Here is a 14,643-nt window from a genome sequence, read left to right as displayed (position 1 = left end):
AGGGAACTTCAAAAACTAAATTCTCCCAAAACTAATGAACCAATAAAGAAATGGGCAAGTGAACTAAACAGAACTTTCTCAAAAGAAGAAATTCAAATGGCCAAAAAACACATGAAAAAATGCTCACCATTTCTAGCAATAAAGGAAATGCAAATTAAAACCACACTAAGATTCCACCTCACCCCTGTTAGGATAGCCATCATTAGCAACACCACCAACAACAGGTGTTGGAAAAATTAGAAATAAGGGCAATATAGTTTCTGCTGGGTATTGATGGGGGGGGGAGGGCAGAGTGGGTAAGGGAGGGGGTGGGGGCAGGGGGGAGAAATGAACCAAGTCTTGTATGCACATATGAATAACAAAAGAAAAATGAAAAAAAAAAAAAAACAGGTGTTGGCGAAGATGTGGGGAAAAATGAACCTTCTTACACTGTTGGTAGGAATGTAAACTAGTACAACCACTCTGGAAAAAAATTTGGAGGCTACTTAAAAAGCTAAACATTGATCTACCATTTGATCCAGTAATACCACTTTTGGGGATATACCCAAAAGACTGTGACACAGGTTACTCCAGAGGCACCTGCACACCCATGTTTATTGCGGCACTATTCACAATAGCCAAGTTATGGAAACAGCCAAGATGCCCCACTACTGACGAATGGATCAAGAAAATGTGGTATCTATACACAGTGGAATTTTATGCAGCCATGAAGAAGAACGAAATGTTATCATTCACTGGTAAATGGATGGAATTGGAGAACATCATTCTGAGTGAGGTTAGCCTGGCCCAAAAGACCAAAAATCGTATGTTTTCCCTCATATGTGGACATTAGATCAAGGGCAAACACAACAAGGGGATTGGACTATGAGCACATGATAAAAGCGAGAGCACACAAGGGAGGGGTGAGGATAGGTAAGACACCTAAAAAACTAGCTAGCATTTGTTGCCCTTAACGCAGAGAAACTAAAGCAGATACCTTAAAGCAACTGAGGCCAATAGGAAAAGGGGACCAAGAACTAGAGAAAAGGTTAGATCTAAAAGAATTAACCTAGAAGGTAACACACACACACAGGAAATCAATGTGAGTCAACTCCCTGTATAGCTATCTTTATCTCAACCAGCAAAACCCCTTGTTCCTTCCTATTATTGCTTATACTCTCTCTACAACAAAATTAGAGATAAGGGCAAAATAGTTTCTGCTGGGTATTGATGGGGGGAGGGCAGAGTGGGTGGTAAGGGAGGGGGTGGGGGCAGGGGGGAGAAATGACCCAAGCCTTGTATGCACATATGAATAATAAAATTTTAAAAAATGGAAAAAAAAAGTTCAGTATAGCATCCTCAGCGATGCCTGTTGCAATTCCTGGGAAAATTTGTAAGGGGAATGTTATTGGGACAAGTGAAATTTTTGTGGCTGCAATGGATCTCAAAGACATAATTGATAATCATATTCTAGCTTTCCATCAATCTAGGATAACACTTCTGAAGTCTAGTTGTTTATCTAGCAGGGTGACTCACATTCCCATCTCTGAGGCAGAACCTTTAGTTATCATGGCCTTATAAGATCATGATTGGCTTACACATCCATATACAACTAAAACAGGGCACAAGTTAATCAAGAATACCCCACAGATCACCTCTGTATTAGATCACCTGTCACATGTAACAGTAGTTATGTCTCCTCATGAAGGTCAGGCCCAGTTGCTCCTGCCAGTCTACATCCTTTCTGAGCTTTCTTTTCTACAGGTACAAAGAACTCAGATTGACCAGATGGCAGCTTCAGCTTTCCATGTAGGTAGACTCTTACTCTATCCTTGAGTGAAAGCACTTTGCCCTAACCCATAACCAGATGCCAAAATTTACAATGCATAAACTTGTAGGGACAGGAAAAGAAACTTCTCCAAGCAGTGTACTAGAAAGAAGAGTAAAGGAGGATTCTACTACTTTCTGCCAGAATTTCTGAACTCATATATTCTACCTATTGGAAACATATAAATAAATAGTGGGTGCTATTTAAAGGAGTGTACACCATCCTAGTATCCCTATAGTGGATATCTTTGTGCCTGAGCCAGATCTGGGCTGATAACAGATCACATCTGCCCCCTCACTAGAAAACAGCCTTCAGTTAACAGGAGCCACTTGTCCTGGGAGGCTATGTGTTCCTCCATTCCAGGGACACAGGTGGACTTTAGCCAATGATTGACTGACACAGTGATCAAAAGGTCAGCCCCACTACTCCATGTAGAACTGCCTGATACAATTTCTGCTACAGATCTTCCTCAAGGATCAAATTGAAACTGGCTTCCAGCTTCTGTTAACTACCATTCTACTCTCTAGTTCTGTGAGTTCAGCTTCTACTAGATTCTACATATGAGTGAAATCATATGAGATTTGTTGCTCTTTGCCTGGCTTATTCCACTTAACGTAATGTCCTCTAGGCTCCCTATGTTTTTGCAAATGAAAGAATTTCTGAATAGTGTTCTATATGGAAACATTGCATTGTACCCCATAAATGTACACAATTATTTGTCACTTGAAATAAAATAAAGCTAAACTAAAAAGAAATCAGTCTCCAGCTGAAATCAGAGTCTCACTTGAATTTTACCCCCTGCCCCATCCTATCTCAGTCACTCACCTTCTGATAATATTCCTCTAACAAATCACTTGAATTGGAGTCTTTGTTTCCGGTTTTACCTCTAGGGATTTGGACCAAAGACAGAACACATCATTCCCATGAATCATTTCTATGCATGCACAGGTGTGTTTTTAAGAGACCACACCACCAACTGAAAAGCACTAAAAGAGCACCAATCCATGAAGAGCAAAGGAAATAGTATGCATGTGAGTAAACATAGATTACTTCGTCTTTTAAAAAATTATTTAAAATTACAGTAAAAAGTTAATACAAATGTGCTGTGTATTAAGATAAATGTAGACATCAATATCACAAAGGACAGCAGAAAGGCACTATAATTATATTGTTATAAGGTTCTTATGTGTGGCATTGTAATATAAATATAAATAAACCTTGATAAATTACCAATATATATTGTAGTCTCCAAAGCAACTACAAAATAAAACTAAAGGAACTAGCTAAAATATATTGTCAGAAAACTAGAGTTGAGTCCGTGATTGTCAAACTTGTTGAAACACCTAGACACAATTAGATACTCTTTGAAAGTGAAGTCCTTTAACTATAATAGCACAAAGAAGTTGATAGAAAAAGGATGGAAATAAGCATACTATTTAATCACTAAGTGTAAGAAATTAAGTGTGGTATTACCAGATAGAGAGAATTTTTATAAGGACAAAAGTATTAAATAATCAGAAAGACAATTCTATACGTGTACTCCTCTACAGAGCTTAAAATATAAAGCAAAAATAGACAGAACTAATGGAAGAGAAAGACAAATCCATAATCGTAGGTGGAAATTTTAACACTCTTTTCAAAATAATCTACAGAATAACCAGACAAAACTGTAGCTCCCTCATTTTCAGACACTCTGTAAGGCTACATTTGTCAAGAAAGCTTTGTAGCAAGGACAGAAAATTGGAAAAATAGAGAATTTGAAAAAAGACACATACCTATCTTGTCAACTGCTTTTTTCCATGAAAAGCAAGATAGTTCAATGGCAAAAGAATAATTTTATAGTAAATTAAGCTGGTATTACTGAATATACATGTAAAAGTAAAATAAAACTCAACTTTTACTATACATACAAATTAATTCAAGCAGAAGCATAGACCTAATTATAAGGCTAATTAAAAGAAAACATGGAAGAATATTTTTACATTATTGTGTAGGTAAAAATTTCTTAGGACTTAAAAAGTTCTAACTACATAAAATAATAATAGCAATTTATACTCTATCATAATTAATAATTATGATTTATACTTTATCATAATTAATATTAATCTTGTTCCCAAAAAGATATCATTATGGTTATCAATAAAAAGACTGAATATAAATCACTTCACATAATCATATTACATAAAGAACTCCAAATATAGGTTAATAAAACCTGTGGAAGGATTACACAATACTGATAAAAGAAGAGATAAGAGTCTCTAAAGCATACATGAGAAGATATCAACATTATTAATTTTTTTTTAAATACACAAATTGAACCATAATAAGATATCACTTCATGCTTGTGTTGGTCAGTTTTCCATTATTGTAACAAAATACTTGAAATCAACTTAAAATTAGGAAGGTTTCATTCCATAGTTGGTCCATTGACCTGAGGTAAGGCATGATAAAATCACATAGCACATGGCAGAAGATACTGTTTATGTCATGGTGGATAGGAAACAGAGAAAGAGAGACAGACAGACAGAAACAAATAAAGAGATTAGATTAGATCAGGGTTCCAATATCTCCCTCAAGGGCATGCTCCCAGTGACCTAACTTCCTTCCACGAGGCCTCACCTCCTAAAGGTTCTATCATCTCCAATAGGCTGAGCACTAAGCCTTCAACACTACGGGTCTTTGGGGTACATTCAAGATCCAAACTATAGCAATGGAACATTAAAATTTAAAATAGTAATACCAATGGTTGAGGATGTAGAGTGAAAGATCTCTCATACATCATTGGTGGGAGTGTACAACAGTACAGCAGCTTTGGAAAACAGTTTAGAGTTTCTTATAACTCTCAGTTACCTGTGTTCTAGCAATTCTATTTCTTAGCATTTACCCAAAATAAATGAAAACACATATTCACAAAAAAATACAAGAATGTTCAAGCAGTTTTATTCTTAGCAGCAAAAACCTGCTCCATCTATGTGTAACAAACTCTATATTCAACATGAGTGATTGGACACTTCTATCCATTTACCTCACATAGTTAAAGTTCTGTATTTAGAGAAGTACACACAACCGTATTGTCAACTGATCATTTCTATACAGTAGGAAGGTCATTGAGTCACTCACTGTGACACATCAAGTACATGGAATACTCAGCAATTAAAAAGAATTACTGGTACACACAAGAAGGATGAATTTCAAAACCATCATGGTTTTGAGAAAAGCCAATACATCCATTTATATGAAGTTCTAAAGTAGGCAAACATAAAGCTATAATTTTAAGAAATCAGATTGTTTCATGGGCTGTGGGTTATTGGGGGATGAAAGATTACAAATTGCATTAGGGAACTTTCCTGGGTGATGGAAATAATTTGTGTCTTAATTGGATTGCTGATTACACATTCATCAAATAGTTGTACAGTTAAAATTTGTGCATTTTATTACATGCAAGGTGTACTACGAAATAGCTCATTAAAACATTTGTAAGCTAAGAATTATTCTTTTTTCCAGTTTGTTGCAATAATAGCAAAAATAATAGCAAGGTTAATGTTTTTTGAATACCTATTCTGTGTCAAGCAGTATGATAAATGCTTTGTACATGTTAACTAATTTCACCCTCTTCAGAACTTGATGATACTTCATATCATAGGTATGATATCTTCTATTTCCATTTTATACACAAGGAAATTGAAACACAGAATATTTCATTCATATGTTCGGTGACTCCCAGGCAGAAACTGGTAGAGCCAGTTTATTAATGCAGGCATTCTGGATCCAGAGCCTGGTTTCCTAATTACCTCACTGTGAGGCCTCTAAATTCTTCTCTGCAGTTATAATTGATTGATTGAAAGATAATCAGTTAATTTTTCATAATAATATTACATCCCAAGAGTTGGAAACTCCTGAAGACTTCAACACTAATGTAAATCCAAATTCACTTCTCCAGGGGGTCTGTGTAACGTGGAACTATCAAGGGTGTGTATAACTCCATCATTTCTCCAGGTGTTGTAGTCAGGCTGCCAGTTCCTCATAGTTGACAACATTATCAGCAGCTGTAGATGAGGTTTGCTGCAGGACTGTGTGGTCCACCGGAATACTTTGGATGTTTTCTACTCTCCTTTCCATTCCTGGGTTTCACTGAAGAGTCTCCAGGTGTGCCTGGCCTCCACGTGTTGACAACAAGGGGCACTATCATCTTCCCCTTCAACTATCCGTGAAATGAACTAGAATAGGAAAGGATATAGCCCTGTGTTAGGTTTCTAAGTGGTGGCCATATCATTATTTACGACAGAATGGTTGGCATTTTGCCATCTCTGCATGTAGCATATGCTGACTTGGCAACAAACAAGTTGGAACATCTGATCAAATCTTATTCGCTAATCTACGTTATATAGGCTTTTCTTTACCAAGGCTCTTTGCAAGAATTGGGTTTCATGACAAATAATCAGGTTTCACAAACTCCCTGTAATGCTTTGTAAATGACAAATGTATGCATTTGCTTTTCCATTCTGTGTTTATGCATAGGTACTCATAGAAGATCTTTTGGAAAGCAGGCTTTTTAGTACCTTCATGTTCACTTTTTTCCAGAATTAGTTTAGTCTTTCTTTCTCCAAATAACCTCCTGCAGGAATGCTGTCTGAATGTTCACATAAACTGTAGGTTCCTGAAACCTACTTCTGAGGTCCCTAAGTCAATGGCTTACCCGAGGGTCCAGGAGACAGCAGTGTAGCCGTCAGTCCAGGTGGTTCTTATTCACCCTCAAATTTGACAACTTCTTCTTTAGGCCTGTCAGAGAAGGAAAAAATGGCCCCTAAACATTTTATGTGTAAAAAGCATTTCCTAAGATGAAGGGAGAATGAAACCGTAGCCAGAAAAAGAAACTTATCCCATCAGCACAGCAGCTCTTCTCTGCAAAGGGCTGCTTGCTGGTTTAAAAACCAGGATCTTCAAAAACTATAGCACACTATACCATTATCTTCAACTTCACAAAGGGGTTTTCAGATCTGCTACATGAAAGATGTTGTAATAAGCCATACAAATGCTACATTGAACTGAAGCAAATGCAAGGGGAGAACTTAATACCTGTGGATATAAAACCTCAGTTTGTTTTTAAAGCTCCCTTTCATCCTGAGAAGAAAGAGAGATTTAATAAATCTTTTTGAGAAGTTATCCCATGTCAGACTTGTGCTGCCTTATTTTAGTTCAAAAGGGGCAAAGGTAGTTTCGTCTAAACCAAGTCGGAAAGGGGCAGGAATTGAAATAAATGAGCAGCTACCTTTATTTCCATGGATCAAATGATAGGTAATATAAGAGGCATTTCTATTTGATGAACATGAAGAGCCTATATTCTATAGAAGCCTAAATGTAGCTGAACTGCAGCTTCTTGTTTGTTTTTACTTTTTCCATGAAAATGAAAATGGATGAATGGGTGAACTAACAAATCATCTTAAATAATTTGTTTGAGCATGTTTTACGAATTTCCTGTTCCTTAAATGATTTTTCACCTGTGACCAAGATTGCCTGAGCATTACAAATGAGTTTCCCTACTTCCTGAACCCTGGCTGGCCTCAGTAAACCTGACAGGCTGAGGAGCCAGAGAAATATCTTTGGAAACAGGTGGCTCCAAGCACAACTTTGTCCTTTCAAAGCCGCTCAACCACTAGCTTCTATAAAGGGCTGGATATCAGTGTCCTACTTTTTCCCTGAGCGGATGTTATACCACTTTCTTGTCTTACTCATTGTTTTTCTGAACTCAGCGATCTAAAGAGCAGTCCTCAAATCAGTTCTGCCCAACTATGGTATAAGACTAAAAAGGAGGCAAACTAATTTTTTTGTTACTAAAGAAAGTGCCTTAATTGTAGAATAATTTAACAGCATGTCTATACTGTAAGTGCTACAGAAAAGAAGAGGTAAAGTTTATAGCCTCTGAATTCTATTAATATTTTTCCTACACATTTCATGTAAAATTGCCACCTCATTTATAGGTTAAGCACTTTATTAAGCATTTAGAATTCAAGCTTTGGTGAATAAAAGCAGTGTTGTAGAAAAATAGTTTATTTGGAGGGATGCTGATGAGAATTAGAAACTGTAGTCAATATTATTTACTTACTCACTCCTGTTACCTTAGTGTGATGGTTAATCTTGACTACCAACTTGATTGGATTGAGAGACACCTAGGAGACTGGTAAAGCACACGTCTGGATGTCTGTGATGATGTTTCCAGAGATGATTGCATCATGAGGGCTCTAACCTCATGATTAATACATCATGGTTTAATCCATTGGTGGATTCAAAATCTGAATAGACTATTGGAAATTAGTGGAACTGTGGAAGGTGTAGCCTAATTAGGGGAAATGAGTCACTACATGGATGAAAGGTATATCTGGCTCTGGTCCCTTCCTGTTACTCCTCTCTGCTTCCTAGCCAGCATGAGATAAGCAGATTCTACCACATGTTCCCAATGCCATGATATTCTGTCTTACTATCCTGCTAATCTTGGGTTGAAATTTCTGGAACTGTGAACCAAAATGAATTCTTCTTCGTTTTAATTTTTTTTCCTCAAGTATTTGTCATAGAAACGTTGACAACAAAAAAACTAATGCAAGACATCATTTGAATTCTCCATCATCACAAATTTTCTTATTTATTATATTAGCCACACAGCAATTACCTGCATTTTACTTATCTTAATATAATTAGCTATTGAATTATTATTAAACTTGACATATAGGGTTTACATGCATAATTATTTGCCTACCCTAATTGTGGTAGTTATGAGGGAGAATTGAAACAAAGCCTCTGAGGAAAGCTTCAAGCCACTTGGAGTCCTAGTATTGCTCAAGGAAATGTACTAAGAATTGGAAAATTACATAAAAGGATGAGCATTCCTAGGCCTGAGAGTGAAGGTCACATTGGTGAATTGCTCCTCCCATCTCTCCTGTTCATGCTTGTTAAGGTAATGGGAATAGAGAAACACTAAGACATACTACAGTTGATGAAATGTTACAGTTAATGAATGGATATATCATACTATATGTCTCTCCTTCAGCTGAATGGGAATTTCAGATACATTCAAAGCCATTATTCCATAATTTCAGGTAGTAGGATGGTATAAAACAACTCTTCTGTTATAATAGTTCCTAAAAGGACCAAAAATAGTCAAAGAAATTGGGTAGGCCTGGAGTCATGGCTCAAATGGTAGACTACCAGCCTAGCAAGCACAGGTTCTGAGCCCAAACCCTTCTATTGCCAAAAAAAAAAAGAGAGAGAGAGAGAGAGAGAGAGAGAGAAAAGGAAAGAAAATTAGAAATGGGGTAGGCCATACCCTTATTTAGTTAAAAATCACTAATACAGCATAAGTATCAATAATGGAGTTATATAGTATAAATGACAAGTCTACAATGTACTTAATAGTACCCTCCAAATTGATAAAGTAAAATACTATTTCTGATCAATCATTCAATGACTGATCATTCAACACCTAGTATAATTCTATGTTAAATGCTGTAGAGATAGTTACATCAGGAGCACAAAATATATCTGCCTCCAAGGAGACTAAATACATGCAAGGTATTGTGGTGATGTGTTATTTCTCTTATCATTCTGTGAATAATTACCTTCCCTTTTGAGTGCATTGTTTTCTCATGTTGTCTACAAGACTCCAGCCCCATGAATGAAGGCAAGGAGTTCATCTAATTCCCTGTGGTTTATCAGTTCCAATTCATTTCACATATAGTCAAAAACTTTTATACCAGTAAGAATGGTAAAGGAAATAGAACAGCTTAATTGTTTGGCTTCTCTACTTTTGACATGTTTTGAAATATGGAATATAGTTAAAGACTGTCTCTATAAAGCATACCACAAGATACAGTTATGGGTTCTAATTTTTTATTTTAGCTAAACTGAATAAACCATCCTGAATTATGTTTGATCTCTGCTTTACATTCTAATAAAATTTGCCAGAAAAGATCCACTAATCTCTGAGATATTCATAAAAGTTCAGTAGTGCTCTTGTTGATAGTCAGGATTTTTGTGTTATTGTATAAATATTCAAATTATTTTTCATACATCTTGTAATTGACTAATTATGTCATTTTTGAACTAATAGGCAAGAATCACTTTCATTGGTTTTTAAAGCAATTGCTGCAATCATCCAAAGTTCCATTACAATACTCTTTCCCTTCCACTATTACCTTGGGGTCTTTGAAAAAAATGGCTACTGTCATGGTGTATCTTTAAAAGATTAGAAATTTTCCCATTACTAACCCAAAATTTTCCCTCAATGGTCTATGAACTGACCTTTCACTAGCTCATACAAATTATTTTTAAACATATTTATATTTTATCTATGGAATTTTCTGAGAAAATAGTTTCTTTAATGTTCATCTAACAAATAGTGTATTTTAATGTTCATCTAACAAATAGTGTATCTTTAATTTGTACTAAAAATGTTCTTTAATGTTCATCTAACAAATAGTGTATTTTAATTTGTACTAAAAATACAAAGACATACTTGCTACTTCTGTTTTTCAGGTTTGGTTGAAAAGGCCTAATATTGATCTTATTTGTGATTATGTAAATATTATTCCACTGAATAATTCAATTTTCTCATCTGCTCAGGTCAAAAAGTATAATAAAAAGTGACCTTCCTAGTCTTTGTGAACAAGACATGGTTACTGCCCCATTTGTTTCCATCTAACTCTCCTGGGATAAACATATTTACTCGCAGAAACTTTTGCTGACTCCCATATGTACGTGAATTTCCTGGTTTCTCTTCTCACGTATATATTCACATATTCAAGTTCCTTCTAAACATCTCTACCAGGGTGTCTCACTTTAGACACTTTGTCCTAAACATTCAAAGATCTTAAGACTTCCCACTAAACAGTTTTCTGTTCTTGTTTTGTTGTCTCTATTAGAAATAAAAGAACCCCCTTTTACAAAGATTCCAGGCTACAAGTCTAAATGACATTTTGAGTTATTTTCAATCAATTCATCTAGTTGATCAGCAAGTCTTCAAGTCTTCCATATCATAGGTGTATGTTATAAATGTGTACATCTTTATGTCTTAACAGACACTAATATGGGTTCGTGCTTCCTCTCTCTCTCTTTCTCTCCATCTCTCTTTCCTTCTCCCTCTCTCCCTCTTTCCCCCCTCTCTGTTCTTTTCTCATTACCTCTATGAAATTGAGTTGAATGCCACCCTCCAGGTGCAAAATAACTTTTTGCATGCTACTATTAATTGATTATATTTCTCTTTAATCACCTCTTTTCTTACTCTTTTTTCTTAGTTCTGCAAGACAGAATATTGTCTCATCTGTGTTTGTATCTCTAAATCTTAGCACACAATTTGTCACAAGGTAGGTCTACAATAAATATTCATTGAATAATTAAATCACGCCTACTTCTGAGAAGATAAAAATTTAGTTGACTAACAAATATGTATTTAACTACTGCAAAGTATAATGAAAGAATCATTGTTTATTAAAACTTGAGATATATTTTCTTTACCTTTTATAGAAGAACAAAGTAGTTTTATAAACAACTTACAGTCACTAAATAAAATGGTCATGGGCAGAATTTTCATGTAGTTAATTGAGTATGATTTTAAGTATGCTTTTTCCTGGTATTTATTCTTTCCTCTAGAAAACAAAGAAAATAAACTGTATATGCTTGAGTTTCTAAATATTGAGTTTGCATTTTTGCATCAGAAACTTGCATAATCACAAGTAAATTAAAGTGAAAACTTCTTCTCATTTATTTTCTCTCTGACTTTGGGTATATTTAGGCAAATAAGGTTATTAAACTTGACCCCAAGAAAAACAAAATTGTGTCATTTATTCTCCCTTTCAAAAAAGAAAAAGGAATCAAGTAAAGGGGAAAAAATGGCAGGAAGGAGGAAAGAGAAAACAAAATGTTTATTCCGTCAGGAAAAGACAATCTCACTATACAGAAGGCCAACCTTGGTCAAATATTTGCTGGGCATTAGTACTTATGCTTTTCAAAATGATTCTTAGTACTTTTTCACTATAATGATAGTAGTATCAAAATTAATGTAAGTGATTAGCAGCAGTGTTTTTATTTTTTACCATGTACTGAAGAGTGCTTTACTACCGAGTACAGTATTTTCCAACTTTGAAACCCTTGCTTATATTTCTGTTTCCATCATATTAAGGTCCCAATGATCATATAGACGTCTCTGATTAATTTTAAACCAGTGATGAGAAAGAATGCTAATGTGTTTGCTACTCATCAAGCAGGAGTATAATTTAGAATTTGTTGGTAGGATTCATAGAAAATAAAAACTTCCTCTTTTTAAAAAGAACAAAACAGAAATAAGATTCTTCTCCAAATGATTTATTATCTTAATACTTCAACCAACTGGATGCAAGCCCTCTTTCATAGGAAAAGTAACTTTACAGATGGTGAATGACTCATGTGACTACCACACCTCAAGTTTCATTAGTTCTTTTGAAGATATTTGTTTTCTCTGTTACTTTGGAAATAGGGTCTCACTTTTTGTCCAGGCTGGCCTGGACCATGATCCATCTATTTTACCCTTCTTGCCATAGCTGGAAAGAACAATGTGTGCTACCACATCTAATTTTTTTCGGTTGAGATGGAGTCTCACAGAATTTTTGCCTGGATTGACCTTGAATCCTCCTGTCACAGTCCCCTTAACTAGCTAGGATTGCAGGTGTGAGCTACTGGCACCTAGCTTGAAGAATCTTTTTAGTGGTTTCTATTGTCTGTGGTCAAAGGCTAGACGCATAGTTCAAGTGGTAGAGTGCTGCCTAGTAAAGTGTGAGACCCTAAATTCATGTGGAAATTTGATCCCCAATTTAACAGTGTTAAAGGGGTGAGATTTTTAAGGGGTTATTAGGTTGTCAAGAGGGACTAATGACACTCTTTTAGGATTGGGTTTATTATCTAAGTAGTGAGTGAATTTTTATTCTGGCAGAACTGAATTTAGTTATCACAAGAATGACTTGTTATAAATTAAGTTTGGCTTTCTTAGATGATTTCTCTTATTTCTTCTCTCTTCCTTATTATATGATTCCTTCCCCTTTTCTGTGATGAAGTAAAGCAGCACGAGGCCGTTGCTAGATGAATAAGCCCAATCTTGGACTTCTAGCCCCCAGACCATGAACCAATAAATCTTTATTCTTCATAAGTCACCCAGCCTTAGGTATTCTGTTATAGCAGCAGAAAGTAACAAAGACAATGGTGCACCTTAAAAACAATCAAATGACTAAAAGGAAGAAGTATATCTCTTCTTTGGAAATAGGATAGACCACTGTTAAAACCTAACCCAAGGAAGTAGTATGACCAGAAATAATTTAAAAACCATATCAACTAATTGGTGTTGTATGACTTACATTTTTGTTCTTGTTTAATCATTACTTAGTGTACAGGAAGCACTAGGATGATTGCACTAATAAGGGAACTGAAAATCATAACCAGCTGTGTGCACATCTTACATCTTAAAACATAAGTGTCACTCATCTACTATTCATTCATATGCAAAGCATAAATTTCCCTCATTTATATAATACTTACAACTTTGTAAATGGCAAACTGCATCTACTTTACTAATTTTCTATAAATACAATAATAATTATTGTTCAAACCACTGATTAAATTTTGAAAATAGCCATTGATGATTAATGGGGCTGTCAATCACATGATAAATTGCAGAGGAAGAGACTATACAATAAAGAACCTACAATCATGATGTCTTTGCTGAAATAAACTGGCAATTTTCAATGTCAGAATTCTATGTCCGTAGTTCATGATAATACTCATTTCGTTAAATTGTATACATTTTAAAAAGAATAGATGGGTGAATGAATCTGCAGTGAATGACTTCAAATTATTTCTTCTTTTTAATGGAGTAGTACTCAGGCTAACTTATCAGATAGTAATTTAGGAATATATATAGCCTTCTCTTTAAAAATATTTGAAGGAATTTGATGGCTCCAAAAATGTATCTTACATACCATCTTTGAATCTCAAAACTTGGATTTTATTCTTGGTCCCACCATTGGTTTAATGACATTAGACATATTTGTTTCCCTTCTCTCTTTTCTTTGCCTTCTTATTTTACAGGCTTTTTGGTAAAAACTAAATTAAGTGAACTCACTCATCACTCTCATTTCTAATAAGTGAAACTAAGTAAACCTTCACATTAAAATTTTTTGAATGAATACATAAGCAATGTTCATTTGAAGACTAAGTTCTTTTTCAGCCTTCCTGATCTGATTTTTAAAACTAATTTGTTCAAACTGACCCTTACCTAATATAATGTTTTCTACGTGGTTCCTTTCACTCAGTTATTAGTCATCCCATCTCTTAGATTTCTGTCCTACTTATGAGTCATTTATTCACATAATTTTTTTAAGCATATAGTATTCATTAAGAACTGTCCAGCACCTGAGAATGCAGGAGTGAATACAATTTTCACAGTAAAAGGGAACAAAACAAAATTTATCATGGAACTTACAGATTTAGTTACTCCAAGATTCCAAGTAAAAATGCAAATCAGCACTACATGGAGATTCCATTTCACTGCAATCAGAATGACTATCATCAAGAAAACAACTAACAACAAACACTGGAGAGGATGAAAAGAAAAATGAACATTTATACTCTCTTAGTGGGAATGTAAATTAGTGCAGTCACGTGTAAATCACTATAGAGGTTCCTTAATAAACCAAAAATACAATATGATCCCACTAGCCCACTCCTGGGTATATATGCTAAGGAATCAAAGTCAGTATACAATAGAGATACCTGCACACCCATGTTTATTGCAGCACAATCCATTATGGCCAAGTCATGGA

This window comes from Castor canadensis, chromosome 8, assembly GCF_047511655.1.
Source record: "Castor canadensis chromosome 8, mCasCan1.hap1v2, whole genome shotgun sequence".
NCBI lineage: Eukaryota > Metazoa > Chordata > Mammalia > Rodentia > Castoridae > Castor > Castor canadensis.
This window is presented reverse-complemented; position numbering follows the sequence as displayed.